The following is a 10841-nucleotide window of genomic DNA, read 5'->3' as shown; positions in this document are numbered from 1 at the left end:
AAGTGGTTCTAAGTAGCACAGGGACATAGGACTGCTGCTACACAAAGAGGTGGGGAAGAGGTGTGGATGAAACACAGGTGCTTCACCAGGTTGCTTTCTTAGGCTACGCGTCCAGTGGCAGTTAAAGAAAGATGCTTCCACAATCTTAGGTAGGCAAGACCACCAAAGACTCTGTGATTCATTTATTCATTTGCAATAAATAGTGCTAATGCCAGACACTGAGGATACAACAATGAAGAAGAGAGACAAGAAACAAGTAAATATACAAGTAAAGAAAATAATGGTAGGGAATGATAAATGATAAGTTCCCTGTCCAAATAAGGCTATTTCAATAGTGAGTGAAGCCATCAAAGAAGACTTCCAAAAAAAGTAACATTTAAACCAAGATCAAATTGGCATCAGGTTCCTATGTGATTGAGTTTATCTCTATCACATAAAGAACGGAGGAGGAGATTTAGAAAAGCAGAGACCGTGGTAAACCCCTCTTCCAGTGATGATGTATGCTATTTTCAATCTTTCCACTAATGTCCTTCTCTTCCTAACCAGAACCAGATTTTGTTTTTCACCATAAGCACCTAGGTAGTAAGGCCATGAGTAATTTGTCTTTCCTTTTCTATTTTTCCCTGCATTTTACAATGAGCAAGCATTATTCTTGTATAATTAGAAAATATCTGAAAACTTGAAATCAACAATGCCATTTTTAATGAATAGATAAAAAGCTTGGGCATGAAAAAACAAAAATGTAGCAATTTCTGGATATTCATTTTATGGAAAATATTAATTTATGTCTCCATTTTATATTTTTCAAATGTTCAAAAAGGCTTTATTAATTTAATTTTATGGTAAAAATGTTAACATGAAAAACTTTGTAAGCACTCTTCTCAGGCATTAAAATATTTCTTTATACATGTATATTTATGTGTATAATCCTATCTAATAAAGAGGGAATATGCTAATTGACCATCACTCCGTCACAAAGATGACTGCACCCACAGCTGAAGCCAAGTTCCCATAAGGAGCCTTAACGAGCAATCAGCAGGGACCTGAGGCTAAGCCCTCCCCTGCCTCCATAGGGCTTCACAGGGGACCTCAGGCCGCATCCCCCACCCAGCAGTGCTTGACAGGGGATCTCAGGCCTCGCCGCCTGCCCTGGTGTCAGGCCAGGGGACCTGAGGCCATGCCCCCCGTCTGGCAGAGCTTGACAGGGGACCTCAAAGTGTGCTTCCTGTCCTGGTGCTGGGCTAGGGGACCTCAGGCTGTTCCCTCAAGGTTGGGGGAACTCAGGCTGCGCCCCCCACCCCAGCACCAGGCCGGGGGACCTCAGACTGCACCCCCTGCCCCAGCACCGGGCCAGGGGACCTGAGGCTGTGCCCCCCTGCCTGGCTGGGCTTGACAGGGGACCTCAGACCACACCCTCCACCCGGCGGGGCTTGACAGGGGACCTCAGGCCGTGCCTCCCACCTTGGCACCAGGCCAGGGGACCTCAGGCTGCGCCCCCCACCAAGTGGGGCTTGACAAGGGACTTCAGGCCATGCCCCCCACCTCAGCACCAGGCTGGGGGACCTGAGGCTGCACCCCCCTGCCTGGTGGGGCATGACAGGGGACCTCAGGCCATGCTCCCCACCCAGCTGGGCTTGATGGGGCACCTCAAGGTGCACCCCCAGTGCTGGGTCAGGGGAACTCAGGCTGCGCGCCCCCCCCCCCCCACCTGGCGGGGCTTGATGGGGGACCTCAGGCCATGGCCTCAACCCAGCAGGGCTTGATGGGGGACCTCAAAGCACGCCCCCCACCCTGGTCTGGGCGGGGGACCTCAGGCCATGCCCCCCGTCCTGGTACCGGGCCAGGGGACCTGAGGCTACATCCCCTGCCCAGCAGGGCTTGACAAGGGTGGGACTGGCCAGGTCTGAATCTAGCCCAGCCGTGGGCAAACTATGGCCCACGGGCCGGATCCGGCCCCTTCGGCTGTTCTATCCGGCCCGCGGAGCCGAAAGAGTGGAGGGTTCTCTTGCTCTCCCCATCCGCTCCTTTACTTTGAATTTATATTAGTTCACACAAACACTCCATCCATGCTTTTGTTCCGGCCCTCCGGTCCAGTTTAAGAACCCATTGTGGCCCTCGAGTCAAAAAGTTTGCCCACCCCTGATCTAGCCCAATGGGGGTGGGGGCCGGCTGGGTCTCACATGATTTTGAGACGCATGTGGGTGGGCAGGGACTTGACTCTGAGTCCCGTGGTTCGCCCCAGACTCTGACAGGAGGAAGGTTTTCATATACATTTTACTAATTTTCTTTCATCTCTGACACTTCTATTCTAGAGAAAGGGCAAATAGTAATATTAAATTATTTCCTCTAATTAATCCCCTTTTAATGTGCACGAATTTCCTGCACCAGGCCACTAGTTATTTATAAAGATATAAATATAATGCTGAAATGTTTAAAGATACCAAAAAGCACAAAGAAAAATAAAGAGTAATATAAAATACAAAATCCCAACACAGAATGAACAAGTGTTAAGATTTGTCATGTTTGCTTTCAGGATTTAAGCGAGCAAACAAACAAACAAACAAACATTCAAAGCCTTCCAATCCCCTTTCCATGCCTCCCTCCCTTCAATATTATAACTTTGGCCTGGATTTTCCCTGTCATTCTGTCATTTTATATATGTTTGCTTCTCTTTCTTTCTTTCTTTCTTTCTTTCTTTCTTTCTTTCTTCCTTCCTTCCTTCCTTCCTTCCTTCCTTTCTTTCTTTCTTTCTTTCTTTCTTTCTTTCTTTCTTTCTTTCTTTCTTTCTTTCTTTCTTTCTTCTCTCTCCACCCCCTTCTATCTTTCTAATCTATCTGATAGTTTTCTATGTATTTCTAGTCCTGTAGAAACAAGCAAGGAGCTCTTCCTTGAACAAGGCCCTGGTCATGCCTAAATTAGGACCCATGTAAGTGAAGTTCCTTTGTAGTGAAGTCAGTGCAGTTAAATAAGAAAGGGGGGATTCAAGAATCATACAAAAATACAGTTGATGGGAACCATATGTCTGAGTGGCCACCTTCCAATAAACTGAATGAGTGCACAGATGTGTTGGTCCTAAATTCCTCTACTCCCAACTCCTATTTTATCCACCAGGTAACTAGGTAAACAGGGCTAACCTTAATCTCCCCTGCCCCTAACACACACACACACAACACACACACACACACACCAAAGTGACCATGAGTCCCTGCTGTGTCTGTCTCTCTGATCTCCCAAGCCAGCAGTTACTCATCATCTGCTACTCTCCGAGTCTTCCAGGTTGTCAAAGAGACAATGTTTGATAATAATCACTTGCTGACTGGTAGACTATCTTTGGCAGGTGGGTTTCCATCACTGTGATGTCTCAATCAGTCATTTTAAGCCCCTCATCACCAGTGGAAGAAGGAAAATCTTTAGCTTTACCCATGCCTAAAGGGATTTTAAGCATCAGCCAGCAGGTGCTGAGATGTGTTGCTATGGAGAGGGGGTCCTGAAAGCTAATTTGACCTAGGCCTTGTAACCCAGTAGTTTTCAAGGCTGCCTATTAGAATCACTGAGGAACTTTATAAATGTTTGCCTCTTGCCACATCTGATGTTCTGATGTAATTGGTCAGGGGTTGGGTTTGAGCATTCATATTTTGAAAATCTCCCATGCAGACACAGAAGGACAAATACTATATGATTCCATTTATATAAGACATCTAGAATAGTCATAGAGAAAGAAAATAGAGTGGTGGTTGCCAGGGGCTGGGGGGAAGGAGGGAAGGGGACTTGTTTAATGGGCATAGAGTCTCCTTAAGGAAGATGAAAGTTCTGGAGAGGGATAGTGGTGATGGTTACATAACAGTGTAAATGTACTTAATGCCACTGAACTATAAACTAAAAACTGATTAAAATGGTAAATTTTATGTTTTGTGTATTTTGCCAAAAAAAGTGAAAAATAAACTCTTCCCCTGGTGACTGAGAACCACCTTTTGTTGTCTGATGTTACTGTTGTAAGGGTGGGTCCTGCCCTCTCCTTACTCCCCTGGGAGGTTCACTTAGGACCTCAGTGGTTCTCAACCTTTCTGATGCCGCGACCCTTTAATACAGTTCCTCATGTTGTGGTGACCCCCAACCATAAAATTCTTTTCTTTTCTTTTCTTTTTTTAAAATATATTTTATTGATTTTTTACAGAGAGGAAGGAAGAGGGATAGAGAGCTAGAAACATCGATGAGAGAGAAACATCGATCAGCTGCCTCTTGCACACCTCCCACCGGGGATGTGCCCGCAACCAAGTTACGTGCCCTTGACCGGAATCGAACCTGGGACCTTTCAGTCCGCAGGCTGACGCTCTATCCACTGAGCCAAACCGGTTAGGGCCATAAAATTATTTTCGTTGCTACTTCATAACTGTAATTTTGCTACTGTTATGAATCGTAATGTAAATATCTGTGTTTTCCGATGGTCTTAGGCTCTACAGCAGCGGTTGAGAACCGCTAGCAGGGTCGCCTAAGACCATCGGAAAACACAGATATTTACATTACGATTCATAACAGTAGCAAAATTACAGTTATGAAGTAGCAACGAAAATAATTTTATGGTTGGGGGTCACCACAACATGAGGAACTGTATTAAAGGGTCACGGCATTAGAAAGGTTGAGAACCACTGACTTAGGTGTTGTTCTGGTTTCAACTACTGCTGCTCCTGGGGGCAAAGAAGTTTCACTTGTCACGTTTCCTTTAAGATTTGGTCCGTCCCTTGCCAAAGACGTCTCAGAAATCCTCTCCGTGGCTCCTGTAGCACTTCTGCATCTAGTAGCAGCATTTTTGGTAGGGGCTGAATGGCAACCTCTCTACCAGCAGGGGTTTTGTTTTCTGGTCCCTTCCAATATCTGAGGCTGGAGCCTCCTCCCTTCCCTCTCTTTTTCCAGACTTAGATGTTCTTGGTTTGATTCAACCCCATAATCTGACTCACGCTGTATAAATCACACCATGGGGATGGTGAGTTCTTTGTACGTTCTCTAATGAAATGTCATGCTGACCTAGTGTGTAACCAAGATGTTAGCTGAGGTCATCTTATCTTTTGAAATGTATATGAAGTTGACTCAGCACCTGCCCCACACCCTGGAGGAATCTAATGCTCTGTCCAAGGTTTCTGAACTCTCTGGGGCTGGGATTTTCCTCCCACCCGACTGTGAGTGCCTAAATCTGCTCTAAAAATGTTCTACAGCAGCATCTTTTGCTCTGTTATTTTTGCCATCTGACCCAGAGGGATGACTTGGCCCTTTTTCATGGATTCCCACCTCTTCCCTTTGGAAAACAAAACGAAAACACTCACACAGGCATCTATTTGTGCATTGGGCTTTATTATATGTGTGAGGATGATGATCAGGTATTATATCATCCGAAAGCAGAACTCCCAATGTTGGCTGTTAGATATTTCTGTTCTTAAAAATCCTTCAGTAATATCATAGGATTCCATCCCTATAAAATTCCCAAACTAGTAAAATGAACCTAGGTGGCCCTAGCTGGTTTGGATCAGTGGATAGAGCATCAGCCTTGGGACTGAAGGGTACTGGGTTTGATTCCAGTTATAAGGTACATGCCCGACTTGTGGGCTCGATCCCCAGCAGGGGGCGTGCAGGAGGCAGCCGATCAATGATTCTCTCTCATCATTGATGTTTCTATCTCTTCCTCCTTCTCCCTTCCTGTCTGAAATCAATAAAAATATATTTAAAAAACAAAAAACGAACCTAAGTGTTAGAAGCCAGGTTGGCATGAGCGGGTGACTGGGATGAATCATGAGGGGGCTTTTGGGATTCAGTTACAACTGTGTTTCTTGATCACATGCTGACTACACAGGTGATTTGGAGGAAAGCTATGGAGCTGTACATTTGTGATTCACACACTTTTCTGGATTTATGCCATGCTTCAATAAAAATTTTACATTAAAATTAAAGAACACAGAAGAAGCTTGCCAGCAACCTTGTGTCCAGGCATGTAGCTTGGCTCTCTGTCCCCATCCAGAGTCTCTCCCCAAATCAGCAGAGAGAATTCTCCCATCTGCCCAGCATTTGCATCCAGAAGTCAGTTTTGAGTTTTGACCTGTTGATGTTTTCAGAAAGGACTGTTGTCAATGAGGAGTCTGGGCAGAGATGGCCCCTCACACACCCTTCTTCCTAAACATCCTGGTCACAATCGCACCAGTGAGAAGTGGGCAGACTCATCCAGATGCCCACTTCCCACTCCTTCCATTCTTCTTTATCAGCCCGTCCTCTGGAACATCCAAACCTGTCAGAAGAGAGACTTTGTCTCTGCTTCTTACCTTCCAGAGAGGCCAGGAAACCAGCTCTGCATAGTGAGACAGCCAGACTGACAGATCCTGAAGCCATCCCTAGAGCTAAACAGCTCCCAGAAAGCAGGAGCATTGCTCATGGGATAGGAAGTCAAACCGTGGCTCTCAGAACACTTTGTTCTGTCTACCTGTGGGCATCCTCAAAGGACAGCACTGAGTCTGGACACCTCCATCCTGCAGCATGTCCTCTGCCCTAAGCTTCTCCAGCTCCACCATGGGGCCCAGCAGGCATGGTGGGACCTGGCACCCATTCTCCAATAGTAGGAGCAACCATGGTGCCAGAGGCTGCAGATGGTGGCAGCACAGTAGTGCTTAAGGCCAGGCTCCAGCAGAAGGTGCTAAGGAAGCTCCGATTCCAGTGGGTAAGGGGCATATCATCACATATAGCTGCAGCGGCCCGGTCAACAGGCCATCTGTGCCTTGAACACCTACATCAAAAGCCAAGGTGTTGGTTGCCCACCCCAGCTTCATGTGCTGCTGTGCTAGCCACGTCTGGTTCATTACAGCCCTACACACTCACAGGGAAGAACACCAAACCCAGTGACCTGCTGCCCTGGTGTGTGGAGTAGGACCAGCTGATCAGGCTCTTCCCAGTCCATTATCACCATCTGCAATATCCTCAAAGGACAAAAGGCCTTAGCAAGGGTGATACTAAGGAGGCAGCTGCTTTCCCTAGCTCTTCTTGCTGCTGCCACCTCTGCTCTCACATTCCTTGGTAGGGCATGGTTCCAACAGGACAGGGACACCAGCCCTAGGGAGGGGAACCCAGGACTCTTCACAGGTAACAGCTGCCCTTTCTCCACTCCCTCACCCCTTGCCCAGGGAAGGTGCAGCCAGTCAGACCTCACCTTCCTGCCCTGTCTTGGCCTGTGGTGCTGACACCACCGTGGGGTTCATACTTATTGTTGGCTGAGCTGGGTCTCTGGGGCTGGGGCTCCACAGGCAGGGGTCTCAACACTTGGAGGAGCCCTGATCTTGCTATTTAAATCTCTGGCAGTCTCCATCCGGCCCCCCTCCCTGAAATGATGCTTGTGTTAAGTGAGATGAAAACAGGTTGTTTTTTTTTCCCACTGGAGAGGGGGTCTGCAGGAAAATTCTTTGAGCTTTGTGGGTTCTACTGTTCTGTGAAACTATACTTGCAGGCCCTCCACCTAAACTGTCATCTTCTCAAAGTATATATCTGGGGATGTGATGAGTTGGGGTCACGTTAAGAACCAGTCTCCCAGCTTTTACCATCCAAGAGTCTGGTAATGTGCCAGGATTCTTGTCCCAGCATTAAGAAGGGTTTAGCATTTGGAGAAAGGCTGTGCATAGATTAAGAAGGAGTCCAAAGATGAAAGATAGTTTTGAAAGGCATTGGGGGTCAGAGGAGCTTCAGCTAAAGCAGCTAAAGATTCTTCTTGTCTCAGGACCCCTTGCTTTTTATTAACACAATTTGTCCTAAGGCAAGGTGGAGATAATACACTTCAAAGGGTAGGATACAGAAACATTGTCAGATTGGGGAATAGCCTACAGTTGTTCAAGTGTTTGGCCAACAGGAGGTAATAACATGTAGATTGAGATGCCTTGAGCTGTCTGGCAGCAGACAATCATCCTATTCAGGTTTGGGGGAAGTGCCCTCTAGCCACTCCAACAGGTAATTACATATGTGACTCAGCCCTTGTTGAGCCCCCAAGTTTCATCAACCTTTTGATAAAACTCTTGTAATTATGACATGCTGGAATTGGCTCCCGGCAGTAATGCTAAGTTGAAGGGGATTTGGTGACATAGAAGTCAATTATGTATTCCTGATGGAAGTATAGACAGGTGATCCAGGAAAGGAGTCTGGTTCTACTTGGTCAAATTGAGTCCTACATATGCATGCCCTATGACCTAGCAATCTTGCTCCTGCATGTATATCACAGGAAAGTCCTTATACAGATCCATTAGGGATTACTTATAAAGATGTTCATCACTACATGTTTCTATAGGGAGTTGAAGGCAACCTGAGTGTCCATTACTGGGATAGTGGGGTACATACACATAATAGGGTTAGACAGCTTGAGTTACATGTCACACAGCAACATGTTCACGTGTTAAAAGCAGAGAGGAGAAAACAGAATGAGATATAACACATGATGCCATTCACATAAACTTTAAAAATATATGTGTACAAATCAACAATGCACATTTTGCAAGAAAACCTTCAAATAAAGATGCCCATTAACACAGTAAAATAATGACCTGTGGGGAGAGGGGAATGAAAGTAGGGAATAGGGATAAAAGAGAATACGTTAATCTCTAAAATAAGTAACGGGCTCTATATAGAACAAGGACAGTAATATGGCATGGACTGAGCAAAATACAAGTAATCCAAACCTCTTCAACCAAGGCAAACGAAAACAACCATGGGCACAAAAGGGAAGACACGATGTGTATATAAAATCTTGATTATACACGGTAGAGTGTGATGTGGGCCATGGGAGACAAGGCAGGGAGAGACCCTGTCCATGTTAGGGAAGTCAGAGGAGGCTTCATGGAGAAGGTGTCAAGTCTGAATGAATGTTACCCACTTAAGAACAGGCCTCTTTCCCAAGAAACCCATTCCAGTCTAGCCACCTTCCCACACCTGCTTCCACTGCCTGAAAGCCAGACACCAAATCTTTAAATGTAGGCTCATGTAAGAGAGGTCGGCTCACATCAAAGAAAACCTGTCCATCCACTTATACAGAGTTTGGAATCAAACCTTATCAGATTATCACACCAGAAGCCCAGCATTCACACCAATGACACTGGTATATCTTGATGGATGGTTGGGGGGACCAGAAGATGGCCTCTTGGCTGGACCCAGAGCCCTCTCATGGACCCAGGGACATGGGTGAGGCCATCTCCAGTGGCTAGTTGTAATTTGCTCTCTGTGTTGTAATGCCCTCCTGTTATCCCCATGTAAAGCTCAATTGTGGTTGAATAAAAGTTGAGCCAGAAAAAAAGTGGTAACAGGGGCATTAGAGATGTCATGGCATCTGCTTCCAGTAATGGCAGATGAAGGGATAATCCACCCTTGCTCTAAAGAAATTACAGAAGTTAGAGGAGACATCAAACCATCATCGAAAGCCAGAGAGAGAGAGAGAGAGAGAGAGAGAGAGAGAGAGAGAGAGAGAATTAATTGAGTGGAATAGGGAGGAGAAAAGAGCCTAAATGAGTGAGCCTTTGCTCCTTAAATGAAATGTGTTCAGCCATTGGGAGAAGGCAGCTAACAGGCCAAGCTTCTTAGGTGAGTGGGTGGAGTGATATTACATTCCATACTGTCCTGAACACACACAGGAGTCACTTGGTACCTCACCTCACTGACATTTTTACCCTGGTGCTATCTGCCAATCCTCAGAATCTAGAACATGGAGCTGGAGGAACAGTGTTGATGTTCACTGTCCTCCAAAGAGCTATAACTGGAAGGGGCTGACTCTGTGGTCATCTACAATGTTCTCAAGCCCTGTTCCCAGACTGAGTACCCTCAGGTATTGGCAGAAGGAAAGGAGGATCCTCTCTGGAAGAAGATCCTGGGTCTCAAATTAATGTACAAAACAGTCATTTCCAATAAAATGTCCAAAAAGTGCATAGGCCACATGAGGCATGTGAGACAAAGCAACATGTGTCAGAATCAACAGAAGCCACAAGCAATAGAAACAGACCCACTGGATCTGTTTATTACAGATACAACCTGTAGTAAAGCAATGATTACCATGTCTATGGAAGTGATAGCAGAATTTGAAGTTTTATGCAAAGGCTATGGAAATCTTGAAAGCAACATTGCAGATTAAAAAAAAAACCAATTAGATATTCTATAACTGAAAAGTATAATAATCCAATTAAGAACTCAAAGGAAGGGTTGATAACAGTCAGTAGAAAGAAAGATAAGTCAGAAGAAACTATCCAGACTAAAGCCCAGAGAAATTATAAAGATGGAAAATATAGAAGAGAAGATAAATGAGATAGAAGACACAGTGAGAAAATCCAATATATGTTTAGTTGAAGTTTCAGAAGGAAGGGGAGAGAGAATGGAGCAGAAGCAACATTTGAAGAGATAATGGTTGAGAATTTTCCAGAATTGATGAAACAAACCAATCCTCTGATTCAAAAGCCAAACAGAGAGATTCCCACAGGAAATAAGATTCTCAAAGAACCAGGCACTGGGTAAGCCAAGGATTCTCGTATGGAAGTTCTCCTTCCAGGACAAGGTGTGAAAGTACCCCGAAGGAGCTGGTGAATTCCTTTTGAGAAGAGTTTTTATTGTTTGTTTAAGGAGATGGAAGAAACTTGAGCTTATTTATAAGCTGAGGCAAGAAACCAGTTGAGAGTGAGAGGTTGAAAACAAAGGAGGAGAAGTAATGCATGAAGAGGGAGCAGGGACCCAGGCTATGAATAATTATAATAGCTACCATTTATTCAGCATTACAGGTTGGCGTCTGTTTCAGGAACTTGCCAGACATTGATATTAATTCTTAAGGTCCTTAACAATTAGTATTTCTG

The sequence above is a fragment of the Plecotus auritus genome (assembly GCF_963455305.1).
Source record: "Plecotus auritus genome assembly, chromosome: 2".
Lineage (NCBI taxonomy): Eukaryota > Metazoa > Chordata > Mammalia > Chiroptera > Vespertilionidae > Plecotus > Plecotus auritus.
This window is presented reverse-complemented; position numbering follows the sequence as displayed.